The following is a 21556-nucleotide window of genomic DNA, read 5'->3' as shown; positions in this document are numbered from 1 at the left end:
ACATCTGTGTGGCGAGCTTGTATAAAGCCCTACCCAAAGTCCATGTAAAAATATATATACCATAGGCCCCGATTTTAATGAAACGAAAACGAATATGATGACAAAAAGATCGAGCAAACGGTAAGAAATAAATATGAAATTAGAAAAAGACCAGTCTTTATTTTACAGGAAGGAAAAATTACTTATTGGGTATTATTGAACTTATTGGACGATTTAAGAACAAAACATATTTATGTAAACAGTTCTTACATATTATTCAGTTCGTGTTCTCTCCATTTCACATGTCGAAGTTTATCGACTGTTACAAACAATGTCTATAATGATCACGATGAAATAACAAATCCAGTCAACTTTGCCCATTAACCTTGATTTCGAGATAAATCAGCCATGAAACTTATAAAAATCCGCTGACTGAGCACTATTTCGAACGAGCCGCGTTTTCACTGGCCATTTTCTCATCGATTTCCTAAAGCGCATGTCACATTTCCCGCCATTTCAGTATCGCGCGGCCATTGTTACGATACGCACGTAGTACTCGCGTATTCTGCCAAAATATATTGAATAATATTAAATTGTGAATTACGTTACCATAAATAAAATTAAAAACTTACTGGAAATTATAAGATATATGTGTAATTAAATTATTTGATAAAAATAAAGCAGCAAGTGTTTTCGGTATCCTGAATTTCGTCTCCGCTTTTTTGGTGATAGATCGATAGCTGTAAACATATGTAAGTATTTTAAATTTATATATTACTTAATAAATAACAATATTATCAGGCTTAATTAACCCTTCTGTGGTATAAATATTTATAAAAATAAAATTTTTGTTTATACATTTTAATAAAATATAAATTCAGAAAGGCATTTACAATAAAACGTCTATCCTTTTTTATTTGTCAATAACTTGGTCGTGTAACAAAATTTCTCAGCTTTGTCTCAAACAATACACGAGTTGATTTGGGGATTTATCACAGATATCGTGAACACATATTTCGTTTGCGTCATTCCTTTAGAAATTGAATTGAGTTTTTTTTTATTATTTTTAACAGTACGTAAATGTTAATTTTTTCAAATAGTTAATGTAATAAGTATTTTTTTAAAAAAGTACGATTTGATGAATCCTACAATTTTATCGTAAGTGTTAGAATAATTAAAAAAAAAATTAACACATTCGAAATTCGAATAATAGAAAATTGTGATACCCATTAAAAATTCATTAAATACATGTTAATAATATAAATCGTATTATAAATCGTCAAACTAATTCTTGTAATATGTTCGATTTCATAATTTACTGTAATATTTAATATCTATACAATTAAATTGTGTTTAAAGATTATATTAGAAGGGCGAACAGGGTTGAGTTCGTTCGGAAATATGAAATTAATCATTTCTTTTTTCCACATCATGGATTTTATCGAATCTGTCTTATGTCTTAGGTCAACAAATTGAATACATTTCACGTCAACAAATAAAATGATTTATTTTTCCTTTCTTTTATAAATTAAAAATGAATAAGTTAGGACTGCTAGGAGATAGTCTCCATATTGTCCGAAAATTAGAATCCAAATTTTCTAAACTGGTACAAAAAGTAGACATTATTTAAAATTCGAACACTTGCCAAGTTTTATAATGATACATAAAACGATTTTTTTAGGCTGTGGTTTTATTTATTTATTCAATATTAGCTAAAGCCAGCAACTGCACAAATAATCAATCTGATGATGGATGCGTGAACGCATAGAAATGAGTGAAAATGAAATACGAACAATAATGATCATTATTTTGTCTAACTTAAATAAGATCGAATTTAAATAACATTTCTAATCAAAGTAAAACTTAAAATAAATAACCCGAGGCTGATAAACTTGCCGATTTGTTACCGGCTACCATAATATAACACCATATCAAGGAGGCTTTCATAGTTGTGGAATATTTACTGACTGACTTAACTAATCATGTACAGTACTAAGCATCCAAACCAAATCAATAATTTTAATTGTCAAGAGGATTTTCGAAACGAAACTACGAAAATTCCGCTTAGTCATATGTATTTTTAAACGGACAATCCGTTTAATATTGGCTTTATATTTACTAAACGTCGTTGTTATTGAGGAAAAAGGTTAATGATATGTGTCGATAATAAAAAATATTTTTAATTAATGACATAAATGTATAATCTTGACATTGTCCATATACTTAGATAAGATATATTCTAATATTAAAAAGGTAAGTTTTATTTGTATGAAAAATATAAAATGAGACATTTGTTTTGGGCCAGTATGTTCCAATGATTAGAACACTTAACCGAAGATTGCGGGTTGCAGTGCTTACCCGAGCACTGAACTTTCAAGTATTTCATTTGTTTTTATAATTTATCCCCCAGCATCAAGGGAAAACATCGTGAGGATACCTGCATGTGTTAAATGGAAGTCTGCCGCATGTGTATTGACCAACTCAGATAACAGCAATTCTAAACCTTTTCAAAGAGAGATCTTAGTAGTCTAGATCATAGTCTCCTTATTACATTTACAACCGGTTACTTTTTTATTTTGTTCGTTTGAAGATTATTAGTATGAAACTTTTATTGTAGCGTCTTTACATCTGCTTTCTGAGCGAAAGCCGTAAAAACTATGATAGTTAAGTTAATTTGATATTTAAAATATTAGTTATAATAGTTCCAATTTATTTACGGAGAAGTCTTCTGTAAATCTCCTTTTAAATGCATTTAAAAATTGTCGTTAAGGACAATAAGGTTTATTTAATTGTAGAGGATTATATAAATGGATAGAAAATGATTATATTCTTATATTCATTTATTTCCGCACAGGACATATTAATATAATTGTTTTATACGATAATTACCTACATGTTTTATTTAACGATGAAAAAGTGTAATAACTGAGTTACTCACCGGTTCTTTTCGGATACACTTTGATTAAGTAGGTGTGAGAAGCTTTTTAAACTTTTTAAAATGACGATTCAATAGTGTTTGTAAGAGTGTACTTGAGTAAAGTGTATTTGGATGTCGATTTTCGCCTTATAAATGTGTAATATGCACAGTAATCATTTAAAAATATATACATATACGTAGGGAATCAGACTGATTGATGTTAATTGATGTAAACATTATGACGTAATTAATGAATCAATATATTAAACAATTGGTTAAAAAACTGTTGTTTCGCATAAGGAATATAACATTAAATTTCATTTTATCTTATATATTTTTGAGCTACATTTCATACTGCTAGTACAGCGGTCGAAATAAGAGGATATTAATTGATAAACTATAATGCAACATTATCCTTTCCTGAACTCGCTGATCACGTCGGCATGCCTTTCGAATTACGTAAGTGAGGATCGAGAATAAACATGCACTATAATATGGAGAAAGACTACCTTTACCGATGACATAATATAATCCTACCTGTTTGGGTAGATGCACCAGATATTCTGGCAACAAATAGTTTTGGTGTTGCTATTTACCAGTACGCTGAGTGAAGCTTAGAGCGATTTATTCGCTCAATGAGCGTGCACAAACATCCTAAATTGTAACTGGTATTTGGTACCCGCAGGACTTTACTAGGCTTTGCCTAGTTCGGGGCCACTGAATGTTTTCTAATGTTTGTCCCAAAATTTATAAGAAAGTCTATTGGAGTAAAATGGGTAGGAAATAAATTTGGGAGTCTTTATAAATAAAGTAGTAGACCTTGTAATGTAAAAGCCGATAACACAAATGGCGCCCTACAGAGTTTAGGTGATTGATAATGGAAACAAGAAAGTCAGTCGTTAGCCGCTAATCAGAATTGAAATGTCGCTGGCCGGGAATCAGCATGTGGCTAATTGATTGGCACAAGTTCTAGTAAGTAATGAGTGCGGCAATTTGTGTAATTGAAGTTTGAATAGTCCTTGTTTTATTTCCATCTTTACTAATATATTTGGAGTTGCATTTTTGTGATGCTTAACTGATAAAAGTACGAAGGCAATAAAAAAAAAACTTGTATAAGAAGATTAAGCGTGTTTCGGAGAAGGTTTAATATATGTGACCTGGTGGTTGGACTTTGTATAAGCTCGTCTGTGTAGGTACCATCCATTTACAATATATTCTTACTCCTAATAGCAATGCTAAGTATTCTTGTGTTTCGGGGTGAAGGAGGCGTGAGTCAGTGTAACAAGAGCCACAACGATCATTTCATCATATTTCCTTGGTTGCCACTTACCATCATTTACTCATACGCCTACCTATTTTATTATAAAAGAAGCTGCGCTTCACAGTTTCACTCTTTTCAAATACAGTCTATTGACGTAACAACCATGAATTCCATATTATTGTAACTTTATACACCATTATCTTCATTATCATCGCAAGACTACCTTACTCATTATCTCTTGATTCTTATGTTCGAAAGATTTTCCATAAATTAATTTCGAACAAAATGTGTCCTATAAAAATACGATATTTTATATTTATAATTTTAATTATTAAAGAATATCATGTCTCCAATTGTGACATACAAGACTCAACCGGAGACATTACCGTCTAATGGCTATTAAAATGAATATCACGAATTTACGTCCAAATTGAATATCATAGTATGGGCAAAACTTTAAACTGTAGTAGCGAATTCAGCAGGCCCACCTACGTATTGATTATTGTACAACTAGTAATAAAACCTTTTAATTAAAATATTTTACAAATTCTCTCAGCTGTCAAAAGTTAAATGAATTAGTGTTATAAATCTGGAATCTGGTTGGCGACTTTTGTCTTCGTCAGTATTATGGTACTGCAAGAATAACTATGGCTCAAAGAGACCCTATAGAGATGGCTTATTTGTTCGCTTGCCTTCCAAAGTTACGCATCATAATAGATTTTTTTTCTTTGTAAGAAGTTGTCCAAATTCCGGACAAAATGGTAATCTATTGGAGCAAGATCCGGGGAGTGCGGTGGGTGTCGCAGACATTCCAATCGTAGCCCATCTAACTTAGTAGTTGTTTTTGTGCAATGTGTGGTCTTGCGTTGTCGTGAAGCAGCAGTGGCCTAGAGCATTGACCAATCTCGATTGTTTAGCAGCTATTTTTTCCTTCATGGTTTGCAGTTGCTCAAAGAATATATTTGCCAGTTTGGCCAGATTTCATAATGCTGTAGTGAGTCAATTTTCGATTAGGGCAGGATTTGGCTGGATCTCTAGGGTTCAGCCATTGCGACGAGCTCTTCGGCTCTATCGTACAGTATCCACTTTTTATCACAAGTAATGATTCGATTTAAAATCCCTTCATTATTGTGTCGGTTGAGTAAAGTAACACAACAGTCGACGTGTGTTTGCAAGTTCGATTCACTCAATTCATGAGGTACCCATCGTTCAAGTTTTTTTACTTTCCCGATTTGTTTCAAGTGGATTAATACACGTTTATCACTTACCCCGAAGCCTGCAGCTATCTCTGAAGTGCTTTGTGATTGATCCGCTTTCACAATAGCCTTTAATTCTTTATTTTCCACTTTGGTCTCCGGCCGTCCACGGGGTTGGTTCTGAAGGTCGAAATTTCTAAAACAAAAACGTTGAAACCAAACAAGTACCGTGCTTTCTTTTGCGACACCAGCGCCATATACATCATTAATCCTTCGAGCTTTTCCTTGGTCACCGATCACAAGATGAATTATGAACACGAATCAAGCACATGCAAATTAAATGGTGCATGCAAACACAATCTTCGGTTAAGATCCAAATTTCCATACCAATATTCCATCTGGGCTCCAAATTAATATCGTTAGTGGAAACAAAGAAAAGCTAAAGCGTCATAATGGTACTATTTGAAAATGAGGTCTAAAATTTTTTCATCAATTCTGATTTCCCAAAAGTACCAAAATGGTGCTTACGCTTTTCTTTAGTAGTTTCTAAAGAATTAGTAGTCTAAATAATACGCCTTATAAACATTCTATTCCTAGACTTCGCATTGTTATCACAGATATATCAAGAAAATCATTTCCCAGTGTTAAATATTATTTACCGAACGCCCCCTAAGTAAATACATAGCTTTCAACTTGTTACGTAAAAATATCAAGCCGGCAATTTTATAGCGTAGCGGTTTTGTAGGTGTTTACAAAGAGCCGATGCAAATTAATCAGCTCTGAAAGTTATGACTTTGCTTCGAAGCTATTAAGATGGGCTGATGTCATTCCTGCTTGTCAAATCAAGCTATTATTATAACGGACTTTCATATTCTCTCTCGGCATTCCCTTTGAAGGATGAAATTTAATTGAACTTGTCGAGGAAGATTTTTTTTAATTAAAAATTATATGGTTCTGTGGTATTTTTCTGACGTCATCATAAGTTGACCAGGAACCTTGGGTATTTTTATTGGGTTCCAAAGGCAAAACCTATTCCATATTATATTAATGAATTATATAAAATGGTCGCATTAAACACACACACACACACTTACTCCATTGTTAATTAAAAAATATATTTTTCTTGATTTTAAAATCTACACGTTTTTCTATCAACCAATAATTGCACTTTGTAAGAAGTTTACATTTTGTGTTAAGAGATTTTTAAATATTTGTAGAACTGTATTAAAGCATAGATCACTGTTTCATTCAATGTACTTAGATCTTCAGCAAGAAGTTGCGTTACTCATCTCCAACTCGAACTATAAAAATATATCAAAACTTTCATATTGTTTTGTAAGAAATTCTGATATTCCACTGACCTATATTATATAAGTCTTCTTAATGAGAGGGGAGGAATTTGTTTAGCGACGTTACATTTATCGGAAGGTATTTGAGATAATTATATACCAAGAAGAATTTGAAACCAAAATTATATTATTTTGTTAACATTTTGAGCCGAAACTAACCATGACATTGTTTAAATCTGAAAAAGGAAGACACCGATTATGTTAATGTGCCATCGGATGGTTAGTGGTCTTCACATCCTGTAGACATTAGCACTGTGATAAATTAAAAAAAAAAAAAAACAGAACTTTTTGACATTTTAATTTGAGTTCACCTTGTCAACTGAGACGAGCTCTACCACGAGCGGAGCTCAGCACTGGAGGGGCAATGGATTAGTTAACTTAAGAAGTATTGCTGTTTGGTGGTATATTATGACGATTGGGGGTCATCTATCCAGACTACCTTGCACAAAACGCAAACATCAAGTAAAGAGATATTGAAGATAAATTCGAAATATTAATGGTTTATAATCTAGCTAATGAAACCTATTAATAATTTTTTTAATATTAAGACTTATTGTACTGTTTGTTTCCCAAATAAAATAAAATAAAAATAAAATAAAATTTGCAAATATCAGTAGCATGTTTGAATGCAATTAAAAAAAAAAAGTTGACGTAGGTATATCATGATTTCTCTGACAAAATCATTTTCATCATACATGTATAATAAGTTACACGACGTTTTATACCCAATAATTAATTACATTGGAAACTTGTTAGGATTCCCTTGGAAAAGTTTTACAGCCGCCGCTCTTAGTGATTAAAGTGAGACATTTATGTAGAAAATCTTATCGACAAATTATCCATGCAATTTAAACGTTATAAAAATAAGTCTGCGTAATTCTCGTGAAAATTTCACTGCTTTCAGTAGAAATACCGCTGAAACTATCACTGGCTCAACGTAACCGTCCAACTTTCGAATCAAACTGGCCAAGCAACTGTGTGTAGATTTGAAATGGTCGATTTGGGCATGGGCTAAAATCGCTAACTTCGGTAAATCGACCTCAAAGGGGTTTGAACAGATTGGCAAACTCGAATGAACTAGCTCCACACATTAGGGCGCATCGTTGTCACTTGAATGTCCGCCATTATTATGAGTTTCTGGTTCAATCTTGATGTGTGCGGAAGTAATTTGATGATTGATCGGTGTACGCTCGTGTTTGGAATTTGAGAGGTCGGTGAGTTCAAATATTGGATGATCGTGTGTGGTCTGCAAATGACTTCAATCCTTCTATTAGTACATATATGTTTAAGCTTAATAATTATTCAGTAATTATAGATATCCAGTAAAAATATACTTTAATTTATGTTAAAGGTAAGACAATCTTTTGTCCAAGAACTGCTTTTGCGACGGTATTGATTATATTAGAAGATATTGCTTGATATTGTGAGCTATTTGTTACTGACTGACAGACAGTTTGTGGTATTAGGTGTTATACAATATGATTGGAGTTGTCAATATATATAGTAATAGTAGTTAAATATATATATATATATATATATATATATATATATATATATATATATATATATTGCACTGTTCTTAAAGGCAAATTTTAAAATTACTAGATACTGCACGCAGCGCAACACGTCAGAATGGGGGTGTTAGGTATCCTATGGCCTTTTTTATAGCCCTGACAATGTAAATGTATAATTTCATAATGACCGATTGAGATAGTTAAGACGCGAAAACGTAACAAACAAACAAACTCTCTTCGCATTTATAATATTAAGGATAAGATAAAACTTTTGTCATGGGTTGTAGCAGTGATAATTCTTGTGTGTTTCAACTCGAATGCGTGGCTTGAATTAAAAGTATGGTATTAAATTTTGATCAAGCGTGTTTAGAATTCTTTTTCATACTCGTCTTGAAAACTCCTATTATTTTTTATCTGTTACCGACTTTTATATTAGAACGTAAGGTCTAATAATAACCAGTAATTATGGGCGAAGTTAGAGTCTTACGATTAGTGCCTTGCTAACGCGAGTCGTTGTGTCGTTATTTAAAAACTTTTCCGCAAAGGAGCTTGGCTAAATACTGCAATTTATTTTTAAATTATACGCAGCTGTAATGAAAGAAAGAGCACAATATATAGGCAAATTATACGCATGCAACATGTTATTCCTGACCACAGCAGTATGAGGACTAGCCAGGCTGAGTCTGGGATTTTGAAACAAATATAAACAGTAAACTCTATATTTTAAATAAATAAATATTGGACAACATCACATACATTACTCTGATCCCAATGTAAGTAGCACTTGTGTTATTCAAATCAGAAGTAACGACGGTACCACAAACACCCAGACCCAAGACAATATAGAAAAGTAATGAACTTTTTCTACATCGACTCGGCCGGGAATCGAGCCCGGGACCTCGGAGTGGCGTATCCATGAAATTGGTGTACACACTACTCGACCACGGAGGTCGTCAAAATATATTCGTACACATAATCGACGGTATTACGGAATTCCCATCGATAAGGTATATGAGCAACTTAATGTGCTTTCGGAAGCATGGGAGAGTAACACCTAATTTTCTCCAATACTATTTACAATTGCAAAAATTTTATACTCGAAATTTGAACTCGAGATTGTGGGATCTCCCTCCTTATAAACTAGCTTAGCCAACTTTTGTCGCTTCACGCATACAATAGTGTGGATTGAACTACTTGGTCCTCCATACATTCAACTTTAACTCAAGAGCCGAACAGTCTTATTTTAATCCTTTACGAAAGTACGTTTATTAGTAGGTCTTTGTCCAAGTTGGTTTGGATTGGACCAGTTTCGATTTTTTTTTTCGTTGATTGCCATCACTTGGTCGAAAAGTCAATATGACTTTTTTTTTTTAAAGTAAAGTAATAAAGTGATGTATCTCATTCCAAACTGGAATTATCAAACAAGCGACAGGTGTGTCTTATCCATTGTCTTTTTAGTTTACAAGTTCCAGAAATAAAAGGGGATACTAATTTTAATCAGAGCTCAATGACAATTTTTATTTGGAAAATTATTTTAAAATGCAAATAAATATATTATTTATACGAACGTTATTGAAATATGTAGGTAGACTTGCAAATGGAACATCCGATAATATGTGGTCATTACATCCAATAACATTGACGCGGTAACAAATACTATCCTTGGGGACTAAGATGTTCCTTGTGCCTGTAATCACACTGGTTTACTTACCTTTTACTTATTGTAAATGTGATGAGTTCGTGGTACTAACCCACACATTCTTACACAAAGATCTTCCAAGTGTCAATAGTCATAAATAGTTATATTATTACCCTATCAAGTTAGAGATGTAACTTAAATAATATTAACGAGGCTTATATTTACACTTCTTAAATACGGAGCGTTGTTACAATTACATTACAATTTCCTTTCATGCGGGCTTCTATTTATGCCCGCATAATATTTTATTGTATTTGTTTGTTCCATTTATGAACAGAGTATATATTATACTAATTACAAACTAATTATGTATATTTATGTAAAATAATAACGCGTTTATATACGCAAGCGTTGATACAAGAATGCGTCAAGGTTTTTTTTTGAATTTGTAGATCTTTTTTGTGAAAAATGAGGTGACAAATAGTGGGCTATTTCGATTTCTGAATTTCGAATTATTTGCAATTAGTTGTCGCCCGCGACTTCACTGGCGTATAACTTTCGTTTATAAGCAGTCTTCTTCTTCTGTCTGGCATTTATTAATCCCAGCTATAATATTAGCAGTATCCCCTAATACTCAATTACGTAAGTTAAAAGTTGTAGCCTTTTTTATATAAAAAATAGTTATATAGTTGAATTTTTACAAATAACTCAGTGACTAGTGTACTTGTGCAATTAACGTCGTTTCGAATAATATTAATTAGAGTATTTTTTACTACTTACTTTAATAAAACAAGATCAAACTCCAAATTCAAACTGTGTGACGTCAATTGACTAATTTAGCCTACGCTCATAAAAGCCCTTTTTTGTTACAGTGTTGAGTTAAATGTAAACCTACCACCGGTTCGGAAAGTAGATTCTACCGACAAGAACCGGCAAGAAACTCAGTAGTTACTCTTTTCCGCCATTTTAATTACAGAGTAAGTGAGAACAATAAAACGTACTTAGGCTTGTAATTAAAAAAGTTATACCCAAACATAATATAATATTTATTATCCTATGCTAATATAAAACCTCTTCCTCTTTTAAAGTCGTTTAAAAATAGACTCAATGTTTCAAAAATCATTAACGTACAAAGGAAAATGGTATGTTTTAATGTCAATTTCCTTTTAACAGGGAAAATGTTTGAGAAATAAATTTTATCGTACTGACGCTGGTTACAAAGGTCCCATAGGAAAACTGGAACCGGTCTAATTATTATTTAACCTATTTCTGTATTTCAATCTGAATATATTTAATATTCCGAAATTGAAAGTATATTTTTAGATCTGACGATAAATATTTTTTACATACACAATACACATATTAAGGGTTAAGATGATTCAGTAGATGGTATGGTTAGAATACGTAGATCGTAATCGAGGGTCAAGTGTTCAAATCTAAGTTAAAACCAGTAAGTTTTTTAGAGTTAAGTTAGTTAATTTAGAGTTATGCGGTAGACAAAAACATCGCGAGGATAAATTCCACACCGCTCTCCCGAATGAGAGCGGTGTGAGAGAGAGATTCTGTAAGAATTAACTTCGTACTTCACTCTTGATATATTGACAACAGATTTAAATTGTTACGCCATTTTGAAACGTATGTCCTATTAATTTTATAATTTTTATAGTCACTATCGCATATCACATTTTGACATACGCTCGTGTTAAGTGATGCGTTTCCAATTTACAGAATACTTTGACTGATACTATGGTTTGGTGTTTCTATTCATAGTTAAAAGATAACTAAACATGTACCTATACCTGATAAGACAAATTTCATCCATTGCTAAAGGTGTTTATCGGCTTCATGTAGTAGAATTGTTATACTATGTAGTATTAATAATAGCTATTAATAATTGTTCTACTTTCCAAAGTATACAAAATAGCCAAAAAGTGAGTCGAGCCAGGCAACGCACGAATTGATTTCTTTACAAAACTATATATATATATATATATATATATATATTTATAGTGTCACTCAGGATTCTGTTAGGATTGAAATCAATCCAAACGTTTAGATGGTGTTCGAACCTTTTAGATATCGGTGACACTTGAGTTTGACCAAATAAAACATTCAAAGCAAATTTTATAAAAAAAATAAACAATATCGATCAATGTTGCGCGATGACTCGTTTAACAAATCGGTGTCTTTTTCTATCGAATGTAAAATCAGTGATGACCGAAAGAGACGAATCAATGTTTAACTGGACAACTGCTAAGCAACATTTGTAAGGCCGTATTATTCTAAACAAATTAAATAAAATATTAAAAAAAGTTAGTGTTCTTTGATCATCAATATGATATATTAGTTTATATAATACTAGCTGTGCCCGCGACTTCGTGCGCGTTGTTTGAATTTAAGTTATTTGAATATTGTAGCGTGATTTTATTTTTATTCTATATATAATTCTAAAATAATAGCCTAAATTACTCCTTATTATATCCGCTATCTGCCGGTGAAAGTCCCGTCGAAATCGATTCAGCCGTTCCAGAGAATAGCCGGAACAAACAGACAGACAGACAATAATTGTAAAAATGTTATTTTGGTATATGTACCGTGTATACATACATATGCATTTAGTAGAAATGGGTTATTTTAATATTACAAACAGACACTTCAATTTTATTATATGTATAGACTAGCTAGATGAGCTAAACCTGCGGCTTCATCAGCGCTTTACCTATAAAACACAAACCGTCACTCCCTATTTTACCACTCTACAAAAAGTAGCCTATGTTTTTCCGGGATCCAAACTATCTCCACACCAAATTTTATCTAAATCGGATCAGCGGTTTTTGTGTGAAGAGGTAACAGACAGATTTATTTTCGCATCTATAATATTGGTGTAGAAATAGTTGGTATTATGTAATTTGATTGGTGTAAAGAGTGACTATTGAGTTACTCGACGGTTCGTCTCAATATAATTTACATACCAAGCAGGTTGTATATTTAAGTACGAGCTTACTTGAATGAAGTATATTATGAATGACATTGCGACATGTATGTTCTTATTGATTTATGGTTTTGTGTACTTGAATGTTTTACAATAATGAAAATATGTTGTCTGTGATGTTAAGAGTGTATTATTATGCCGAATTTTCGGTGAAAATAAAGAGCGGCCGAACTCTTGAACTTCGGTTCAATTTCGTCGCGCTTACTCGAGAGGGACTCGTTGTGAAGTACAATTAAACCTTAATAGAGGGTTATAATACAACATTAACAGCCTGTAAATTTCCCACTGCTGGGCTAAGGCCTCGTCTCCATTTGAGGAGAAGGTTAGGAGTATATTCCACCACGCAGCTCCAATGCGGGTTGGTGGATACACATGTGACAGAATTTCGTTAAAATTAGACACATACAAGTTTCCTCACGATGTTTTCCTTCACCGTCGAGCATGAGATGAATTATAAACACAAATTAAGCACATGAATATTCAGTGGTGCTCGTCTGAGTTTGAAACCGCAATCATCGGTTAAGATGCACGCGTTCTAACCTATGGGCCACCTCCAATGGGCCAATACAGCTGATCTGTTATTCAGAGTGGGCGAGTAATTTTTTTTTTGAGATTTTGATATAGTTCCCATACAAAAAGTTCATATTTAAGCACAACAGTCAGTATCTACGGGTGAATAATATTTTTCAAATAATAGAAGATAATTTAATTTTTTATCTCAGAGATTTTTAATTTTTACTAAAATAGATGATCATGATTATATCAAAGCCTAGTTTTATTTTACAGTTATAATGGATAGTATGATATCGATATTTCAGTCAAAATGGTGCAAGTACGTATTTTATATGGTTTTTTCTTGCACCGAATGTTCGGCATTTAAATCGAATATCGGTCGAATGTCGAAGTTCGGAAGGAATTTTGGCCAAACCCTATTAGACCGTTACTTTATTCAATTTTTTTTTGGATCTGAGCTTGAATTAAACCCTGGACCTCGTGATGTACAACTCTGTAACTACACCGAGAGGCATGTTTTACGAAGCTATCTACCTAAGTCTTCGCAACTTGTTTACGCGAACTTTGGTTGAGGAGATAAATTTAAATTGACGTACGATATAACTCATTATAACGTCGAGTTTCGTTACATTCTGTTCAGTACTTTCTATGTAGAGCATACCACAGATAGAAAATTAATTTATAAATATAATTCACTTTTAAAAATAGGCAATTATATAAAATATATTTCAGGTTAAAGAACTTTATTACTCATAAAAAAGCTTACAGTTCACTTTACAATGAGCAATACATATAACTTATAAATAAATAAAATTTGTTTTAGTGGTAGAATCTGTGGCAGTATTCACATTAACCCAAAAAAGAAAAGAAAAAACAAAATTAATAAAAAAAATAAAAGAATGTTAAATTTTTAAATTTCAACAATATTAAATTTGTTTTTTTAATATATGAAAGATATTTACTAATTTTATTAATACATATATATTTTCCTTTATAATATTTACGTTACTTACACATATATATAATTTATATTACGTTTATTTGCCTAAAGGATATTAGTAAAGCAATTTTTTATCTTAGTCACGTATGTGTTGTAAATTTTCAAATAAAAAAAAAAAATTTTTTTATAAATAGGAGACGTTGTGTAAGCAGAGATTAGCTGGGAGAAGAAGACAGGAGACTATTAAAGTGATTATAGATGATAATGATATTCTGCATTTTGCCTTTATCGATTTCCACTATGAATGATACCTAATTCGGATACACGTGGGTTTCTTATGAATATAAATTAAAGTATTCCTTAATGGTACTTGACCGGATTTTGATATTGTTACACATTCGTTATCAGGATATGAATTTGATATGAATAAGCATATTGTATACCACAGATTATAATTTACAAAATTACTCTAGCAAACAATATATAACATAAATTAATAACACGAGCTATAACAAAAACAATAATTGAATCGAATCTCATGGATACTGGGACCAATAGAGTTAAATTAATAAGTTAAAGAAATTAATTAAATCAAGCTAATTATATCAAATCAAATATACGAAATAATATACCCATTCACTCAATATCCTTAATTAGTTCATCAATTATTTTCATCAAATGCGCAATAAATAAAAAAATATAAATATTTATTTAATGTAAAATATAATGCTACTAAATAAAAGGGGCGCCCCCCTTTTATTACTTCTCTCTATTATTTTTTGATGTCTTCCTTTTTGTTTTTACAAACGTTTTTTTTAACCGTCAATGTTCGTTAGTTTGATAAGGACGAATCTTTAAAGCTGAATTAGAATTACTTCCTCTTATCCTACGACGTTAAATTTATGGTTGAACATTTTAGTTTTATTCTGCTGACAATGCTTTTTTATGATAAGCATAACCTGATTCTACAGCCAGGATTGCTACCAGATGGCGTTAATCCTCATCGGTCAACTATAAAGAGAATAAATTTTATAAAAATATGTATTTTAATTAATAAAAAAATAAATAAAGATATTAGTTAATTATAATTTTTATATATAGGTAATTACAACATTCTATTGACATCGACAAAAAATTTAAAATAATTTAAATATAGATATTAAGTTTATAATTAACAATAAATTAGAACTAAAATTTCGAAAGTAAAACTGAATAAAATAGATAAAAAAACATCATCAAAACAAATGAACAAATTGAAAAAGTTTTCATTGCATATAAATATTAAATTTATTTTTACTAACGTAAGATTCTTAATTTAAATAATAATCAAATTTTGATCGCTCGCGAAAATCACTGTTGACAGAAATTTGACTATAAGCAACCTAAAGTATATAGGGAGTTGTTTTGCGTAATTTCATCCTTGATCCAGTAATCAAATCGCTCAAATGTTTTATGACGTCCTGTTTGTTAACTCATCTATGTCAGAGTGGAATGGTTTGTTTTCTTACGATCCTTGCTTTGATTTAGGGCAAGCAAATCTGACTATCTAGGACGGAGTTGTACCTGCTGTTTTCTGAATTGATTGAATTTAAGTTATGTCTTATGATGTATGTCTCTAAAGGACAAAAGAAGCGTCTTTTCCGGCAATCCTCCGAAGACGACTACCGACGATCTCCGTATATTGTGTACCGGTTTTCATGGGTACGACACTTCGAAGTCCCGGGTTCGGTTCCCGGCCGAGTCGATGTAGAAAAAGTTCATTCGTTTTCTGTGTTGTCTTGGGTCTGGGTGTTTGTGGTACCGTCGTAACTTCTGATTTTCCATAACACAAGTACTTACATTGGGATCAGATAAATATATGTGATATTGTCCAATTTATAATAATTATTTATAATCCTACGCATTAGGCGTCGTCCCTCTTGGAAGATTACTTGCCTCCCTCCCGATCCCTAAAAACGGCAACCGCTCAGACTCGTCTAATTATATGCATTTAGCCTAGCACGTTCTTGTTCTCTTAGATAATAGAGTCCATTGTTAAGTGCCAGCTCCTGCAATAACTCGAGGAGTACCAGCTGATTAGCGACAGCCAGTACGGTTTCCATTGGGGTCGCTCAGCAATGATCTTTTAGTTTATCTGACACATGTGCGAGACCTGTTGTGTTTTAGGGGAAGGCATAAGCAACCAGCTTGGAAATAGCGATAGCCTTCCTTCCTATGGGCTTTTCGGGATATTATGCAACTGGATCCCCAGGTTTTTGATGGATTGGAGCATCAAGGTCGTTGACGGTGCATACTCTTCATCAATCAAAATTAATTAATTCTGGTGTTCCACAAGGCTACGTACTATCACCTACTCGGTTTCTTCTACATATCAGTGACTTGTTGCCAATCACCAACATTCACCGCTATGCGGACGACAGTACTGTAGACACCTAATATAGCGGCCGTGCTAATATTTCTCGGGTACACTTCGACGAAAACCGGAACAAACTTTTGTCTGAAATAGTCTTTGTTAAACAAAATCTCGGAATGGGGAAATCTCCCTAAGTGCACGGAACCTGTTTATTTTTATGATAACTGTTTTGGGGGTATATTTTGCCCAGTAAATGCGAAATTATTTTTTCCTTTTGTCTTCATATAAATAATATAATGTATTTAAAGTGCTTCTGCTTACTAATATATATCTAAACCTTTCAGTTCCACCTACATACAGACTTCTCCATGAATTCGAGGTTTGGACACAAAGTGAATTTGTTCATTGACAATAAAAAAACATTGACAACAAGCCGACCCCTATTTACCAGCATCCAGTAACATTCGCACACATTATGTTTTTAAACAATCGCAAAAGATCTCATTAGTACTTTATTAGAACGTTCTAGTCTAGTCTTTACTTAGGCAGCGCGTATTGCAGTACAAAGAAATTAATGAATGGTTTCCTTTTAGTCGAGAACAATTGAATACTCATTCATGTTTCTAAAAGCCGCTACATCGTAATTTGTTCGCTTGTTTGTTGAATAAAATAGTTTTTTGACGTGAAAGCATTTACAAATTCACAACAGTAGAACTTCTGTAAGAATTAACTGGAAACTTAATACAGATCACGTTCGTGAAATGTCAGAAAATAAGATGCAACATTGATTATTACAATTATTATAGTATTGTATGAGCCGAGTTGGCCCAGTGGTTAGAACGCGTGCATCTTAACCGATGATTTCGGATTCAAACCCAGGCAAGCACCACTGAATTTTCATGTGCTTAATTTGTGTTTACAATTCAACTCCTGCTCGGCGGTGAAGGAAAATATCCTAAGGAAACCTGCATGTGTCTAATTTCAACGAAATTCTGCCAGTTGTGTATTCCACCAACCCGCATTGGACCAGCGTGGTGGAATATGCTGCAAACCTTCTCCACAAAGGTTGCCTTAGCCGAACAGTGGGAAATTTACCAAAAAATGTAACATTTGGAGATCTCATTTCAAAAAATAAATTTCTGCCGTTTATTTATTTACATAAATACATAAATATTGGACAACATCACATACAATACTCTGATCCCAATGTAAGTAGCTAAAGCACTTGTGTTATGGAAATCGGAAGTAACGACAGTACGACAAACACCCAGACCAAAAGACCAAAACAACATAGAAAACACCATGGAGGTGTTTATTTATTATTATTTTTTGTTAGAAATTAAGTATATTTAACGACTGATTCATTGGTCTAATGGCATGCCACATAGCCGCAGTTGCCGAGGTGGCAATAAAAGTTACAGTTTTCTTGTCTAAAAATTTTCGATAAAGACTGGAAATCGATAGTGTTTTCACTCATACTGGCCGATTTCGGCCAGAGGGGACAAATTCATCATATGCTTAGAAGGGTAACGGAAGGGCCTGACTCTATACAAACAATTCAATTATAACCTGAATAAATTTAAAAGCATCCTAAAACTTCACATCCACATATTACATATCACATTCATATTTTCACAAATTTATATGCGAATATCTTTACTTTGTGAATATTCGTAGGTCTTATGTTGTTAAAATTTTGTATAGAACTACAGGTTTAATTGAGTTATTGATTGGCAATATTCAGATATTACTATTTTTTCTTTGAGAGAATAACAATTATATATAATAATATATCTTTACAACTAGTTGTTTAGAATGCTTTCCGAAGCTATGACGTTCATTAACATGACTCATTCTTTGGATTATATGTATCTTGAGTGAAATTTTGCTGGCAAAAACCACTGAGGTTTCTGTGGGGTATATTTTCTCTGAACCGATGAAAGTTCTTATAATGACTGTCAAGAAGTAACAAGATACTTCCTTATTAATTAAAGATATTTGAATTTATCTCTACCGTTATTCTACGTATGTCATTAAGTATCATATAAATAAAATTTGATTAGTTTTTAAACTAACGTCGCGTCTTCGTTATACAGCCGTGGATTATAATTAGTACATCTTTTTCTATATTAAGTAACAAATTACGTAACCTTTGAAGTTATACATTTATAAATAAACGTTAATAACATAATAAGACTCTTTGCATTTTAAATTATAAATTGAATGAAAAAGGTCGTATGTAAATAATATACGATTTCTTTATTTCATAATAGTTATCGCCCGCGGTTTCGCTCGCATTTTAGGTGGTCGTTTGTCATTTGTTAGACAAAAAAATAGCCTATATCCTTCCTAGGTGTTCAAGTTTACTTCGTACCGAATTCCATTAAATTCGGTTCATTGGTTTGGTAGTGAAAGAGGGACGGACAGACAGACAGAGTTACTTTCACCTTTGTAAAATTAGTATAGATATTATAGATATTAATAACGTGTCGTCGGGCAATTAAATTTGAAATATGAATTAAATATTAAAATGCATTTAATTAAGTAAAGATTCAAACTTTTCTGGACGTGAAGTGTCATTTTTAATAATTTCGCGTAAGGTGCGCCGCGCCACCTTTGTGAGAGGATAAATCTATATCCGATCCCGAATGATACCCTACCAAAAACATTATTCAAAAATACACTGCATTTTCTTAAATATTAGAGTTTTTTGATAACATGTTTTGCCCATAGACTAATTTCCATATAATTTCAAATATCTTTCAACCGAAATTACTCCCTTTTCGATGATTAGAAGACGATTTAACAATTATCTCTTATTCATAAGCAAATTCCTAACCCCCCTTTCCATGTTTTCTATCGAATGTGTCACGGCGAATGCTCAGAGGAACTATTCTCCCTTATTCCTGCTTCCCCTTTCCTTCACAAGTCCACGCGTGCTGGTTCTCGATGTCACCGCCTAACTGTGACATCAATTCCATTCATCCATCATTCCGTACAAAGAAATTTGGCAACTCTTTTCTTTGTCGCACTTCCAAAACATGGAATTCTTTACCAGCGCACGTATTCCCCTCCTCTTATGACCTGGGTTCCTTCAAGCGAGGCGTGAAGAGGCATCTTGCGGGCCGGCAAGGCGGGGGCGGCTAGAGCAGATCACCTTTCCCAACTGCACTGCGCCGTCGTCGCGTTTGGACTCTACTACCACTTACCATCAGGTGGAGCAGAGTCATTTGCCCTCCCGGGCAATAAAAAAAAAAAAAAAAAAAAAAAAAAAAAAAAAAAAAAAAAAAAAAAAAAAAAAAAAAAAAAAAAAAAAAAAAAAAAAAAAAAAAAAATATTTCGTACATCAAAAATGCAAAACATCAATACAGACTATAAGCTATAAATAACAATACATCATCCACGACTTCAATTTTTTGTAGAAGATGTAAACAGAATCCTAAAAACTAATTTTCATATTTATAACATTCAAAAATAACGAATTCCATAAAACTTTCATCCCGAAGTTCACCCTCAGACGTGATTTAAAAAATTTAACAACTCACTTCTACTCATTAACAAAAGCCTGAATACCAATTTTCATGCTCATAATCTACGTTCCATTACAATTTCTGTGCAAAATTTTATTTTGTTAGACCGATCGGCTCTGAATGCATTTCTTGCCACCTACTCAATAACATTTCAATCGCTAATCGAATGGGACAAATGCGAACAACTCTGTCAGAGACAATAATATAATCTGTGCGTGCTTTGCATACAAACGACATTTGAATTTGAAATATCCTCATTAGGTAGTTTTCATAGGACGCCGTAAAAGAAATGGCAAGTCTGCTCGGTGACGCTTTTCAAATGCCTCTGCGTCACGTCGTGATATCGAAGCGTCAGCAGTCGGTAGCGCATAAATGTTTTTAAAGCGGGTATAAAATGTCGTATGTAACAAAAGCCGTAACATATTTAAACAACCTTAGATCCTATATGTGTAACATAATTGGCAATTAAGGAAATTAGTAAGAAAAAAAAAATTACGTGTAATAAATATATTTAAAACTCGGAGTCCGAGTTACATAATTTAATCGTATCTGTTTTGTTGTCATAAAGATATTATTATAACAAATGAAATCTTTACGAGTTTTTCGATATTATATTAGCGATTATGTTTTTGGGTGATATTCTATATCGTTCTTATTTTAAAAATTGGTTTAGATATCTACTTAATACAATTCAGAAATGACTCACCGATGTAGTCTTGCGAAAGTATTTCTTATGAAATTTTATCTAACAAAAAAAAGGTAAAGTTTAATAAAAATTATTGTAACATTATATGCTCAATTACTTCATTCAAAAAAAAAAACACAAAAAAGGTACAATTTAAAACATTCTTAAAATGTTAAACGTTTAGAACACACAAGAAAGTATTTGCGTTTTGGAGCGTAGACGAATACCTTGCTTAACTTTAAAATGGAATAAAAGTACTTTGTTTGTTCATAGAAAAGTTTTTATTGGCTTTTATTTTTAACACTATTCCCAGATTACTAATATGTATACTTAAAAAGTAGGTTAGACTGCAAAATTCGTACTCTTTTTATAAAATAGGTAGTCACCCTCGTCCATAGAAATTAGGGTCGTTAGAAATATAAATAATTCCTTACGACATCAATGTTTCACCAACCTTCGGAAACTAAGATGTTATGTCCCTTAAGCCTGCAGTTATAAAGTATGGTTTGATTGTCGTATGAATATTATACTGACTGTGATAATTAAAATTCAATAATATTTCTAGGCCAGGCCCTAAATCTGCTTGGATGGTACTGGGTGGTACCAACCCAAATATTAGATACATTACCTTATTTATTTAGTTTCATAGAATTTACGAAAAAATAACTAGGATTAATAATTTGAATAA

General features: G+C 32.5%; 1 protein-coding gene across 1 annotated transcript in view; it reads left to right on the top strand.

Annotated features, from left to right (window-relative positions):
• Positions 1 to 681: 681 nt before the first annotated feature.
• The window catches only part of LOC125072619, a 188665-nt gene continuing 167790 nt past the window's right edge, over positions 682 to 21556 (top strand). The window contains exon 1 of the mRNA XM_047683252.1: positions 682 to 731. The gene's annotated coding sequence lies outside the window, so the exon portion shown is untranslated. The remainder of the gene's footprint in view (positions 732 to 21556) is intronic.

Source organism: Vanessa atalanta, chromosome 22, assembly GCF_905147765.1.
Source record: "Vanessa atalanta chromosome 22, ilVanAtal1.2, whole genome shotgun sequence".
In the NCBI taxonomy this organism is placed as follows: Eukaryota; Metazoa; Arthropoda; class Insecta; order Lepidoptera; family Nymphalidae; genus Vanessa; species Vanessa atalanta.
The sequence above is the reverse complement of the archived record's forward strand: the minus strand, read 5'-3'. Positions and strand labels throughout refer to the sequence as shown.